The following is a 15622-nucleotide window of genomic DNA, read 5'->3' on the forward strand; positions in this document are numbered from 1 at the left end:
GGGCAGAGCTTTCTATGGGGCAATATGAACGGTGCAAGAGCACTATATGGGGCAGAGCTTTCTATGGGGCAATATGAACGGTGCAGAGCACTATATGGGGCAGAGCTTTCTATGGGGCAATATGAACGGTGCATGAGCACTATATGGGGCAGAGCTTTCTATGGGGCAATATGAACGGTGCAGAGCACTATATGGGGCAGAGCTTTCTATGGGGCAATATGAACGGTGCAAGAGCACTATATGGGGCAGAGCTTTCTATGGGGCAATATGAACGGTGCAGAGCACTATATGGGGCAGAGCTTTCTATGGGGCAATATGAACGGTGCATGAGCACTATATGGGGCAGAGCTTTCTATGGGGCAATATGAACGGTGCAAGAGCAATATATGGGGCAGAGCTTTCTATGGGGCAATATGAACGGTGCAGAGCACTATATGGGGCAGAGCTTTCTATGGGGCAATATGAACGGTGCAGAGCACTATATGGGGCAGAGCTTTCTATGGGGCAATATGAACGGTGCATGAGCACTTTATGGGGCAGAGCTTTCTATGGGGCAATATGAACGGTGCAAGAGCACTATATGGGGCAGAGCTTTCTATGGGGCAATATGAACGGTGCAGAGCACTATATGGGGCAGAGCTTTCTATGGGGCAATATGAACGGTGCAAGAGCACTATATGGGGCAGAGCTTTCTATGGGGCAATATGAACGGTGCAAGAGCACTATATGGGGCAGAGCTTTCTATGGGGCAATATGAACGGTGCAAGAGCACTATATGGGGCAGAGCTTTCTATGGGGCAATATGAACGGTGCAAGAGCACTATATGGGGCAGAGCTTTCTATGGGGCAATATGAACGGTGCATGAGCACTATATGGGGCAGAGCTTTCTATGGGGCAATATGAACGGTGCATGAGCACTATATGGGGCAGAGCTTTCTATGGGGCAATATGAACGGTGCAAGAGCACTATATGGGGCAGAGCTTTCTATGGGGCAATATGAACGGTGCAGAGCACTATATGGGGCAGAGCTTTCTATGGGGCAATATGAACGGTGCAAGAGCACTATATGGGGCAGAGCTTTCTATGGGGCAATATGAACGGTGCAAGAGCACTATATGGGGCAGAGCTTTCTATGGGGCAATATGAACGGTGCAAGAGCACTATATGGGGCAGAGCTTTCTATGGGGCAATATGAACGGTGCAAGAGCACTATATGGGGCAGAGCTTTCTATGGGGCAATATGAACGGTGCAAGAGCACTATATGGGGCAGAGCTTTCTATGGGGCAATATGAACGGTGCAAGAGCACTATATGGGGCAGAGCTTTCTATGGGGCAATATGAACGGTGCAAGAGCACTATATGGGGCAGAGCTATAGGGCAATAATGAACGGTGCAGAGCACTATATGGGGCACAGCTATAGGGCAATAATGAACGGCACAGAGCACTAAATGGGGCACAGCTATAGGGCAATAATGAACGGCACAGAGCACTAAATGGGGCACAGCTATAGGGCAATAATGAACGGCACAGAGCACTAAATGGGGCACAGCTATAGGGCAATAATGAATGGTGCAGAGCACTATATGGAACAGCTATGGGGAAATAATTAACGGTGCTGAGCACTATATGGGGCAGAGCTTTCTATGGGGCAATATGAACGGTGCAAGAGCACTATATGGGGCAGAGCTATAGGGCAATAATGAACGGTGCAGAGCACTATATGGGGCACAGCTATAGGGCAATAATGAACGGCACAGAGCACTAAATGGGGCACAGCTATAGGGCAATAATGAACGGTGCAGAGCACTATATGGAACAGCTATGGGGAAATAATGAACGGTGCTGAGCACTATATGGGGCAGAGCTATAGGGCAATAATGAACGGTGCAGAGCACTATATGGAACAGCTATGGGGAAATAATGAACGGTGCTGAGCACTATATGGGGCAGAGCTATAGGGCAATAATGAACGGTGCAGAGCACTATATGGGGCACAGCTATAGGGCAATAATGAACGGTGCAGAGCTCTATATGGGGCACAGCTATAGGGCAATAATGAACGGCGCAGAGCACTATATGGCACAGCTATGGGGAAATAATGATCTATTTTTATTATTGAAATTCACCGGTAGCTGCTGCATTTCCACCCTAGGCTTATACACGAGTCAATAAGTTTTCCCAGTTTTTTGTGGCAAAATTAGGCGGGTCGGCTTATACTCGGGTCGGCTTATACTCGAGTATATATGGTAGATAGATAATGGATAGATAGATAGATAATAGATGTTAATTTGCATGAAATACGTATTTGATCACCTAACAGCTAGCAATAATTCTGGCTCTTACAGACCCGTTTGTCTTTTTTTAAGAAGCCTCCTGCTCTGCACTCATTACTTGTATTAATTGCATCTGTTTGAACTCATTACTTGTATACAAGTCACATGTCCACACACTGAATCACACTCCAACCTTTCCACCATGGCCAAAACCAAAGAGCTGTCTAAAGACACCAGGGGCAAAATTGTAGAACTGCACAAGACAAGGATAGGCTACAGGACAATAAGCAATCAGCTTTGTGAGAAAGCAACAACCATTAGCAGAGTTATTGAAAATGGATGAAACACAAGATGACTTAAATATTCCTCGGTCTGGGGCTGCATGCAAGATCTCGCCTCTCAGGATAAGGATAAGGATGATTCTGAGAAAGGTCAGGAATCAGAACTACTTGAGAGGACCTGGTCAATGACCTGAAGAGAGCTGGGACCACAGTCTCAAACATTACTATTAGTAACACACTATGCTATCATGAATTAAAATCCTGCAGCGCACTCAAGGTCCCCCTGCTCACGCCAGCACATGTACATGCCCGTTCTCCAGTGACCATATGGATGATCCAGAGGAGGCATGGGAGAAGGTCATGTGGTCAGATGAGCCCAAAATAGAACTTTTTGGTACCAACTCCACCCACCGTGATTGGAGAAAGAAGAAGGATGAGTCCAACCCTAAGAACACTGTCCAAACCGTGAAGCATGGCGAGGGAAACATCATACTTTGGGGGTGCTTTTCTGCAAAGTTGAGAGGATGACTGCACCATATTGAAGGGATTATGTATCTTGAGATTTTGGCAACAACCTCCTTCCCTTAGTAAGAGCATTGAAGATGGGTCATGGCTGGGTCTTTCAGCGTGACAATGACCCAAAACACACAACCAGGGCAACTAAGGAACGGCTCCGTAAGAAGAATTTCAAGGTCCTGGAGAGGCCTACCCATTCTCCAGACCTGAAACTAATAGAAAATCTTTAGCGGGAACTGAAACTCAATGTTGCCCAGCGACAGCCCCGAAACCTAAAAGATCTGGAGAAGATCTATATGTAGGAGGGGGCCAAAATCCCTGCTGCTGTGTGCGCAAACCTGGTCAAGAATTGCAGGAAACAACTGACCGCTGTAATTGCAAGCAAAGGTTTCTGTGCCAAATATTAAGTTCTCTTTTTCTATTGTATCAAATACTTAATTAATTTGAATTCTATTGCATGAAATAAGCATGAATCATAGAATGTGATTTTCTATTTTTTTTATTTTTAGATTTGCGTCCGACTTTTACATACTGCTTCCTAGTGCTGCTTTTCAATTTTTCTTTGATAGATAGATAATAGATAGAGCATAATACATTGTAGATCTCTGCGATCGTTTACCTGCACCATACCCTATTGGTGTATCTGGCATATCCCACTCTGGGTCATACTATTACTGCTCACATGCATCCTACCAATCACAATTTGGATTTCTAGGGTAGAGAGAGAGCAATCTCCTTTTGTAGGTGTAAGTATGGTTGCTAGTGATGAGCGATTATACTCATTGCTCGTTTTCCAGAGCACGCTTGGGTGGTCTCTGAGTATTTGTGACTGCTCGAAGATTTTGTTTTTGTTGACACAGCTGCATGATTTACAGCTACTACCAAGCCTGAGTACATGTGGGGGTTGCCTGGTTGCTAGGAAATCCCTACATGTGTTCATGCTGTCTAGCAGTCGCAAATCATGCAGCTGCGGCGAAGAAGACTAAATCTTTGAGCAGTCACAAATACTCGGAGATCACCCGAGCATGCTCTGGAAAATCTGAGCAACGAGTACACTCGCTCATCACTAATGGTTGCCTTGTTGTGGAACATGGAGAAGGTGCACAATGTGATGGAAATGCGCCCTAATAATGACACTAGGTTTTGGCACAGGATAAGCAGCCCTATAATATAATATTTAGTACAGTGAAATATGTCTTCGGCCTCAGCCATCTTCTTGTGGTGAGCGGCACTGTGACCTCCCTCACGGTAACCCACCAGAGATGACACAGGCTGGAGAGTATGAGAGCACAGGAGAGCTGCCCTCCATCACTCATGGTGACGCGCCTCGTAGAGTGGTTATTGATATATTGGTAATTTACTCCATCTGACAGCTGAAAAGACCTGATGAAGGATTCTTCTCGCTAAAGCTTTTGACATGATGGCTTTAGATCTAGTCTATGTCATAAGAAAGAATGAGGTGGATGATGTCACGGGTTTCCATGGATATCCAAGGAATTTTCTATAAAAGGTAAAAACAAGAAATAACTATTACTTAGGTTACTTGAAAAATTGGGATGAATGGAAATGAAAAGATAGTCATTGATTAACGAGGGTAAAGGTGGATATGAAGGAATCTGATTAAAAGGAAATATGAGGAAGTGGCATGAACTTGGAAATTATATTTCAAGCATTTTGCTCAAGTCATAGAATGTTTTGATATACCAAATAGTTAATCATTCTCCCATAAAGAGTTATAGACTTAGAGAATTTGAACATCGAAGTAGTGGAAAGTAAAAATAGTCAAAACTTATATCAACAACCTGATAAATAGGACAAATCATTAGCTGCAATTGATCCAAAATGTCATCTTGGCTAATTCCTTCAGAAACTCCACCATAAAAAGACCTTCACAAAATATTCACCAACATAAAATAGCTCAACCTCCAACGTGCACCTGTTTTATCTTCAAGTATAAATATAATAAATGTGCACAATTCAGACAATCAGGATATTGATATATTGGATGAATAGTGAAGGATCAATAAGAGACAGTGGGTATAGATTAAAGATTAGGGTATATGGAAGCTTATACAGGAAGGAAGAAGGTCAGAAGCAAATTTCGGTGGTAAGAATGAAGGATGGGAGATGTTATGGAAGGAAGGAAGGATGGAAGGAAGGAAGGATGGTAGGAAGGAAGGAAGGTAGGAAGAAAGGAAGGAAGGAAGGAGCAGGAAAAATTGTGAGATGTGGGGTTAAAGGGGAAATTCACAATTTAAAATAAGGGAACACATTGGAGGAAGGTGAAAGTCAGCGAAGGGAAGAAGGGGAAGCTTTAAATGGAAGAAAGGTAGTGAGCGAGAGCAGAAGGAAGGGAGAGGAAAGGAGTGTATTTGGGGGGATAAAGTTAGCAACTCAAAAGGAAAAGAAAAGAGGAAGAAGACACAGAAGGAAAGTTTAAGTCAAAGAGAAAGCTTTAAAATATAAGAAGGAAGGAAAGTTGATGGGAGGATGAGTGAGAGAATTATAAAGATGGAGGAAGAAAGGGAGAATATGAGGAGGTAAAGGAGAAATTCAAAATTTAAAAAAGGGAAAACAGGAGGAAGGTGGAAGTCAGAGAGAGGAAAAAAGTGAAGCTACGTAGGGAAGGAAGGAGAGGAGGAAGGAAGAGGAGAAGGAAGGAAGCAAGGATGGAAGTAAGGAAGGAAAGTTGATGGGAGGATGAGTGAGAGAACTATAAGGAGATGAAGGGGAAGAAAGAATGGAAGAAGGAAGGAATGAGAAAGAATTGAAAGAAAGAAGAAAGTGAGGATTGAAGGATAAAAAGTGAACTAGACAAATGATTTTGAAAAGCTAGGAATTTAATGGAGGATTCAAAGAAGATACATGCTTTGTTCGATTAAGAAGTATTCCAGATTCATGATTGAAAGACAGGAAAGTTAAAGGGAACCTGTTGTCAGAAAAAGCTGCAGATATGGGGTTAATCTGCAGGTTAATAGTGTTACTAGCCTGCCCGGTTACTGCACTCAGCTGAACGCTGCGGGGAGAAAATAAACTACTGTAAACTCCCTCCCGGCAGTGTTCCGGCTTCAGTCACAGGGGCGGCGCTGGTGCGAGTTCCATCACTGATCTCAGTATATAGGCTGTTACCGCACCCCAGGTCCTGACTGACAGCAGCTCTGCATTAGGTCCGTCTGTCAGTCAGTGACGGGGTGCAGTTACATCCGTCTCTCTCTATACTGACAACAGTGACTAAACCCACACCGGCGCCGCCCCTGTGACTGAAATTGGAAAAGCTACCGGGGGAATAAATTTAATTTTCTCCCTTCAGCATAACACTATTAGCCTGCAGATTAACCCCGTATCTGAAGTTAAGAATGTGACAGGTTCCTTTTAAGGTTCTATATATGGAATGAAGGAGAAGTTAGAAGTAGTTAGCAAACAAAGGAAGGATAAAGGGTCTATAAAGGGAAGGAGAAAGGAAGGAAATTTGTTATTTTGTAGCACTGTTTCAATTTTTTCGACATCTAAGTAGAACTGTTTGTAGATTGTTCCCATCGCTGGAGGAGCCTGACCTCCCATGTCCTGACGATCGCTACATCAGCTACAGCCCTGTTTCAAACAGCAGAGGAATTGCTCATTTTTTTTCTAAATTCTTTCTCCTGACAGCAACTTCTTGGTAACATTCATATTTCATACCATTCACATGAATTATGCAGCCCAGCAAGCCGGCAGATTTAATGATATTTTGCTTCTTTTTTCCCCCATTATGCAAGCTTTGAATTAAGTTCCATTTCCTGCTCAAAAGCTGCAAGGACACACAAACTCTACCCCCTCCCTTAATCCAAAGCTGCAATTTTTTGACAAGTACACTTTGCAAATAAAGCCCAGCCTTGATCTTAAGACGCCCTCCTCACTACAAGACCGGGAAACTTGATTTGAAGTCTTAGAGAGGTGAAAGCCCAGAAATAACACAGTGTCAGGAAACTGTCAAACTACGAGAGAACGAGAAAAGCTGTCATAAAATCCCGTTGCTGAGACCTCGAAAACATCCTACGGTTCCCTTTAGCTACATCTCTACAATTAGACATGTCTGCTGGGCTTGTTCTGCCACGCCGCGGTGCTGGTGACACCCGGAACGCACTGACTTGGCTAATTGTTGCCACTAGTTCACTTTCTAGGACTTTCTATATCAACATAATTGCTATAAGGTCCTCTTTTGCAGATTTTCTTAGCGTATGTCCCCTGAGGTGTCATAAATTCCCAGATCCACATGATAGGAAAGTCTATTCTATTCTGATCACTCTTCCGAGACAAGAAAGAAATATACCTGTAGGCAATGGTGCAAAAAATACCTAATTCTTCCACTAATTGCCAGCTTAGTATTTCACTGTCTTTAAAGAGGATCTGACACTTGCCATAAATATGTAATATTTTTTTACCCGCTGTAAAAGCTGCTTTTCATCTGAACCCGGCGTTGCCTGACTTTTGTTCCTCTATCTCTCCGTTCCTGAGATATGCTCATCTCTTCCTTGTAGGGTGTGTAATTATGGTCTTGTTAGCCTACTGGGCATGGTTCTTAGGACCACACCCCAAATAAATATTTGAGAACCCTGCCCATTTGTCCAAAAAGTCTAGATTTGCATTCAGAGACGAAGGGGCCACATCTCATATAAAAAATGGATGTTTTCCCTTTACAGTAGGCTAATTACAAAGTGCTCCTCTGCTAAGACCCTCGGCCATCAGTCTACTCCATGGGGTTCAATTATCCAGCAGAGCCCACACAGGGGAAGGAAAGTATTACACATTCATATTAAGGCATTGACATGAAAGATCCTCAAGAACTACAGATGCTCTGCATAGCTATGGATGCTCTGCATAGTTACAGATGCTATTCATAGCTACTAATTCTATGCATAGCTGCAGATTCTTCACATAGTTACAGATGCTCTGCATACATATCACTTCACATAGTTACAGATGCTCTGCATAGCTACAGATGCTCTCCATGTTTACAGATGCTCTGCATATTTACAGATGCTGTGCATAGCTACAGATGCTCAGCATAATTACAGATGTTCTGCATAGCTACAGATACATGGCATAGTTACAAATGCTTTGCATAGTGTGGTGCAGTGACCCCTGTTACAGTTAGGGGGCACTGCATGGTCTCTTCAGAAAATGCACGGAGGTGTATTGAGGCCATAAGAATGCATGGTAGTCGTGGGTATAACTGTGGTGATGAGACAAAGTCCGGCAGGATTATAAATGACTGGTAAGTATCACAGAGGAAGTCTGCGAGGTAAGCCTGCAGTATTGTTGTTCTGGGACCTGTAGTCCCACAAGTATTTGTATAGTTTATAGAGGGAGGCTTACTGGGCTAGTTTGAAGAGCTGGGCGGGTCAAACTAGCCACACACACCTCCCACCTGTGGGGGTGGTTACAGCTTCATAATGGGAACAAGGTGTGGGTCACATGGTTGAGAGTGTTTGGACCTGAATGGTCTGTACTGTAGGTCCTGGAAGAGGTCAGGTCTGTGTTGGAAGCTCCTGTGAGTGGAGACTTCCTGGAAGCACCTGGAGAGACCGTGGACCTGGACGGTCTGTGTTGGAAGCTCCTGTGAGTGGGGACTTCCCGGAAGCACCTGGAGAGATCGTGTACCTACAGAGCCTGGGACGGCATCTATGTTGGTGAAGCCAGGACTGACAAGGAGTCAGCGTGCGGAGCGCAGCTCCTGGAAGATAACCCCGACAAGGGGGATTGTAATTTACAGCAGAAAAGTGTATCTGCTGCATGAACAGACTGGTGGTTGTGATCATATGTGATGAAGTAAGAGACTATGTGTAAGCCGGTAATGTGCAACGTGGCTTACCATGCAGTTTATGCTGTATAAAATAAACCGTATGGACTGATTTATGTGTAAAAAGCCATGCCTGACTACGTTAATCCTGTGCCAAGTGAGTGTTCCCCTACACAAACAGTAGGTGCAATGCCACATTAGCTACAGATCCTCTGTATAGCTACAGATGCTCTGCATAGCTACTGATTCTCTACACAGTTGCAGATGCCCTGCATAGCTGCAGCTGCTCCTCAAAGCATAGCACTTTGGTTAGAGGTGCTACATTGGGATTCCCCTAAAGTAGAATTCTACAATAGGTATTCGAAAATGGATCAGTACAGGATCAGTAAAGTATGTACACAGTGACTGCACCAGCAGAATAGTGAGTGCAGCTCTGGGGTATAATACTGAATGTAACTCAGGATCAGTAATGTAATGTATGTACACAGTGACTGCACCAGCAGAATAGTGAGTGCAGCTCTGGGGTATAATACAGGATGTAACTCATGATCACTAATATAATGTATGTACACAGTGACTGCACCAGCAGAATAGTGAGTACACCAGCAGAATAGTGAGTGCAGCTCTGGGGTATAATACAGGATGTAACTCAGGATCAGTAATGTAATGTATGTACACAGTGACTGCACCAGCAGAATAGTGAGTGCACCAGCAGAATAGTGAGTGCAGCTCTGGGGTATAATACAGGATGTAACTCAGGATCATTAATGTAATGTATGAACACAGTGACTGCACCAGCAGAATAGTGAGTGCAGCTCTGGGGTATAATACTGGATGTAACTCAGGATCAGTAATGTAATGTATGTACACAGTGACTGCACCAGCAGAATAGTGAGTACAGCTCTGGGGTATAATACAGGATGTAACTCATGATCACTAATGTAATGTATGTACACAGTGACTGCACCAGCAGAATAGTGAGTGCACCAGCAGAATAGTGAGTGCAGCTCTGGGGTATAATACAGGATGTAACTCATGATCACTAATGTAATGTATGTACACAGTGACTGCACCAGCAGAATAGTGAGTGCACCAGCAGAATAGTGAGTGCAGCTCTGGGGTATAATACAGGATGTAACTCAGGATCATTAATGTAATGTATGAACACAGTGACTGCACCAGCAGAATAGTGAGTACAGCTCTGAGGTATAATACAGGATGTAACTCAGGATCAGTGATGTAATGAATGTACACAGTGACTGCACCAGCAGAATAGTGAGTGCAGCTCTGGGGTATAATACAGGATGTAACTCAGGATCAGTAATGTAATGTATGTACACAGTGACTGCACCAGCAGAATAGTGAGTGCAGCTCTGGGGTATAATACTGGATGTAACTCAGGATCAGTAATGTAATGTATGTACGGAGTGACTGCACCAGCAGAATAGTGAGTGCAGCTCTGGGGTATAATACAGGATGCAACTCAGGATCAGTAATGTAATTGCAGCGCCCCAGAGACCTGGTCGTTGCAGTGATGTCACTCTGCCACTAAGGGGAGTGATGGTACGTCTGATGGCACTAATGGAGTTCACCTGACCAGGTATCACAGTCACACACTACACTTCACACTCCGGCCACTAGGGGGAGCAAAAGGTTCTATTTATTAGGCCACTCCTCACACTTTGGTAAAACTGGGGGTTGGATAGGAAGTTAGTCAGAAGCTGGCTGGGTTTTGTCCAGGCAACATTCCATGGCAGGGGGTGTTGCAGGGAAGATTCAGAGGGGTCCCTGTCAGGCGTGGGAACCTGGCAGTGACTTAGCGACAAGGACAGATCGTTACAGAGCCGCGCCTGCACTACCTTGCGGCGGCATCTAAAGGAAGGACACGAAGTGAAGTATATTGTGGAGAAGTGAGAAACGAGATCAAAGCACAAAGGAGAATCAGTGGGTGCCTCGAGATCGGCAACATCCTACTGAGGCGCGTAGCCGGTGGCCAGAACGCCGAGGAAGTAACTGACTAAGCATTACTTCAAACAGAGGCAGGACAGTTGATTACAGGTTAGCTGTCTAACATACATCACCTAAGAAGACATAGGGGGCAAGCGTGTAGAGGGGCATCTCTAGGGTCCCAGAATAGCTCCGAGCCTGCCCGTCAAACGGGTGCATCCTAGCCATAACAAACGGGGGATGAAGCAGACCATCAGAATAGAAACGACAGTTGTGAGGACTATCCCAAATTCTCAGCAGGCAACACACAGGCGCTAGTTGGTAGGCACTGATTTCCACCTGTAAAGGGAACTCTGGATGTGCCTTCGGACCGGCCGGTCTCAGCCAGCCCTGTTAACAGTGCTCCGGATTGAGGATCCTGAAGTCACCAGTAAAGAGGTAAAAAGACTGCAACCCTGTGTCCTCGTTATTAACTGCGCCTCACACCATCGCCACCTACACCACTGGGAAGCCCTGGGGATCTACTTCACCTGTGGGAAGGTATATCATCCAGCTGCCATTCCATCACCCCAGCGGACCCCAAGCAGCGTCGGTCACCCTAACCGAACACCACAGGTGGCATCACAAACAACTAACAACTTTTACCACCCTTTCATTGGGCGCCCCTTAGCAGGGTCACGGACCCGGTCCAGCCACCGTGACAATCCTAGGACTGAGACAGAGAGGACCGGTACCGAATAACCCGCGGCCCTGTGTCTGGGGGCGCTCCATAATGTATGTACACAGTGACTGCACCAGCAGAATAGTGAGTGCAGCTCTGGAGTATAATACAGGATGTAACTCAGGATCAATAATGTATGTACACAGTGACTGAACCAGCAGAATAGTGAGTGCAGCTCTGGAGTATAATACAGGATGTAACTCAGGATCAGTAATGTATGTACACAGTGACTGAACCAGCAGAATAGTGAGTGCAGCTCTGGAGTATAATACAGGATGTAACTCAGGATCAATAATGTATGTACACAGTGACTGAACCAGCAGAATAGTGAGTGCAGCTCTGGAGTATAATACAGGATGTAACTCAGGATCAGTAATGTATGTACACAGTGACTGAACCAGCAGAATAGTGAGTGCAGCTCTGGAGTATAATATAGGATGTAACTCAGGATCAGTAATGTAATGTATGTACACAGTGACTGCACCAGCAGAATAGTGAGGGCAGCTCTGGGGTATAATACAGGATGTAACTCAGGATCAGTAATGTAATGTATGTACACAGTGACTGCACCAGCAGAATAGTGAGTGCAGCTCTGGAGTATAATATAGGATGTAACTCAGGATCAGTAATGTAATGTATGTACACAGTGATTGCACCAGCAGAATAGTGAGTGCAGCTCTGGAGTATAGTACAGGAGGTAACTCAGGATTAGTACAGGAGTAGTAATGTACCTTAATATGTTTTGGAATGTTAAATGTTACAATAAGGCTAGTTTCACACTAGCGTTTGGCAGGGCTGCGGATGAAATCCTTCTACCTCCATTAAGCCCTGCCCACTGCCGTGCCTCTTCCTTCAGCACCGCCTATGTCTGCATGCATCCTGCGTACCCTATCTTTAACATTGGGTACGCAGGCCATGCGGATGTATGCGGATGCCTCCGCATGCTTCGTCTTAACGCTGAGCTGACCTGCATCGAACGCAACATGAGGCATCCGCATACATCCGCATGGCCTGCGTACCCAATGTTAAAGATAGGGTACGCAGGATGCATGCAGACATAGGCGGTGCTGAAGGAAGAGGCGCTCCAATGGGTGGGGCTTAACAGAGGAAGAAGGGTTTCATTGGCAGCCCTGCTGAGTACTAGTGGAACGCCCGCCAGGGCCGTGGGGTACTCGGCACCAGGTCCAGTACTTAAAGGGATGTGTCACAGTGGTGGTAACCTGGTCCATGGCTTTGGGCGCCCATGTTAAAGGGACGGTCTTTAAAGGGGTTTTTGAAATAAAGAACGTTTGTGACGCCACCTGTGGTATTTGGTCAGGGATGACCAACGCTGCTTAAAAGGGTCCTCTGGGGAGATGTTATGGCAGCCAGATAGTATTACTTCCTACAGTTAAACTAGGCCCCAAGGGCTCCCGGTGAATAGATGGAAGATGGTGAGTGGTGCAGTAAAGAACGAAGGACGCAGTTGTGCAGTCTTTTTACCTCGTTTACTGATGGCAGCAAGCAGACACAGTCCAGGGCACCAGATCATAGGTACAGGCAGGGTCCGGCCAGCTTGGAAGCGAGTTCAGAGTCCAGCTTTACCAGGTGGAATTAAAAGCGCGGTGGTATTATAGTCCCTTACTGCCTATGGCTTCTTAGTAAGGTCCTCTCAGTTATCTCTGTCCTTTATTGAAGTGGGGTTAAAGGTAGAAATCGGTCACAGGAGCACTGAGAGGAGACACTGACACAGAATAAAGTTTAGCCACAAAGCGTTTCAATGGACATGCCATCTTCATCAAGTAGGAGTTGCGGTCTTTCCACCTGATGAAGACGGCATGTCCGTTGAAACGTGTTGTGGCTAAACTTTTTCCAGTGTCAGTGTCTCCTTTCAGCGCTCCTGTGACCAATTTCTACCTTTACCATATGTCTATCCTCCTTTGGAGGTTTTCGGCTGGAGCTGCGACGGTTCCTGGCACATCTATCATGACCCGGGCTCTATGTTTCACTGTGTCTCCTGGGCATTAGAGCGGACAGGTTACATGTAGTCTAGCTGTCCTACCAGTTTCTGCTGTGTCTCCTAGAGTATGACACAAACCTCAGTCTTCCTGTTACCGGTATTTGCGCTCAATAAGGGAGGTAGCCCAGTCACAGCTATTCTCCCTTCTTGCCACTCTCCTGTGCTTCACTCTCTGACACGTTGGCAAAAGGCTGTTCTTACTTCTGTATCTCTCTATCTAGGAGCTACAGCACCTCAGGCTGTACGGCCCCTCACCCGTCCTTCTGCCTCAGACTGCTCCAGTCTGCTGTCTGGCACCAACTGACTAATTCTTCCCAACTGCCTTGCAACTGCCTAGCTCCTCCCGACCAGAGAGAGCTCCCCCTTCAGGCCTGGAGTCAGAAGAGTGTTATATGTGCTGATTACCTGTCAAAAGGAATCTTCCATCGCTTCCATGTGGACATCACTCTCCCCATGTGGAAAGCAATGCCACTGTGACAACAAGGACCCTGGGGTGTCACACTAGTGTGAAACGAGCCTTAGCTATCATCTTGTCACATTAACAATAACAAATGTAGCTCTGGTTCATTTATATACATTTCCATTTATTGACTTAAGGAAATTGCAGTAAATGTGATTTGAGTTTTTTTTTGCTTATTAAACATTGTCCGGGATTGTTTGAATGATGTTAAACACTCAAAGCATCTGACATGGACAATACAGTGTCATTCCGGTCTCAGGTGGATTGTTGTCTAGTGCACAGTGTATTGTCTAACACACATCTTACAGATATGAAGCGACTCGCTGACCCGTACTTGTTTCTTCACTGGGGAGTCTGGTTATTTGGACAGTAGTAGTAGGACACTACTGAGGGATGATGTTCTCCAAACCTTATAAGAACAAACAAATACTGAATTAAGATGCATTCTGGTGATGGCAAATCTTTCTATAGCATGTCGATGCATTCTGTGCATTCGGTGCATGCTCAGGTAGGCACTCTGTGTGCTCGGTGCACGCTCAGGTAGGCGCTCTGTGATTACTCAAGTAGGCGTTCTGTGCACTTGATGCATGCTCAGGCAGGCACTCTGTGTTAGGTGCTCTGTGCGCTTGGTGCATGCTCAGGTAGCTGATCTGTGTGCTCAGGGCACCCTCAGGTAGGCGATCTGTGTGTAATCAGGTTGGCACTCTGTGTGCTCGGTGCACGCTCAGGCAGGTGGTCTGTGCTCTCTGTGCATGTTCAGGTAGGCGCTCTGTGCGCTTGGTGTACTCTCAGTTAGTCACTCTGTGTGCTCGGTGCACGCTCAGGCAGGTGCTCTGTGCGCTCTGTGCGTGTTCAGGTAGGCGCTCTGTGCGCTTGGTGTACTCTCAGTTAGTCACTCTGTGTGCTCGGTGCACGCTCAGGTAGGCGCTCTGTGTGTACTCAGGTAGGCGCTCTATTGAGCTTGGTGCGCGCTCCGGTAGACGCTCTGTGTGCTCGGTGCACGCTCCGGTAGTCGCTTGGTGCACTCTGTGCAAGTTCAGGAAGGCGCTCTGTGCATGCTTGGGTAAGCGCTCAGTGTGCTCAGTGCACGCAATGGTAGGAGCTCTGTGCGCTTGGTGCAAGCTCCGGTAGGTGCTCTGTGTGTGCTCAGGTAGGTGCTCTGTGCACTTGGTGTATGGTCAGTTAGGCACTCTGCGCATGCTAAGGTAGACACTCTGTGCTCTCGGCGCATGCTCAGGTAGTCACTGTGTGTTGGGTGCATGCTCAGGTATGCGCTTTCTGCATGCTCAGGAAGGCACTCTGTGCGCTCGGTGCGCACTCAGGCAGGTGCTCTGCACTCCTGTCTCATGAGCTGTGCACCCTCACTATACTTTTTTCTGAGCAGTTACTCGACCAGGACCCCCAGCAATCTGCTTGCAATTAAAAAGCGCTGAAATGTAAAAAAAAAAGTTGTGAAAGGTTTAGCTGCTCTTTAAAGTGTACTTGTTGTAATGTTAGCAAAAAGTCTATAGGAAGCCTGATCATGCCCTCATGTCCCACAACAAGTAAAAATTGCATTTGATATACATGCCAAGTTCAAGGTAAGGCAACAAAGATCAGAATATAAGAACTCAGAATACAGAGCAAACACACACCACTTGAG

The sequence above is a fragment of the Ranitomeya imitator genome, chromosome 7, assembly GCF_032444005.1.
Source record: "Ranitomeya imitator isolate aRanImi1 chromosome 7, aRanImi1.pri, whole genome shotgun sequence".
NCBI classification, from domain to species: Eukaryota; Metazoa; Chordata; class Amphibia; order Anura; family Dendrobatidae; genus Ranitomeya; species Ranitomeya imitator.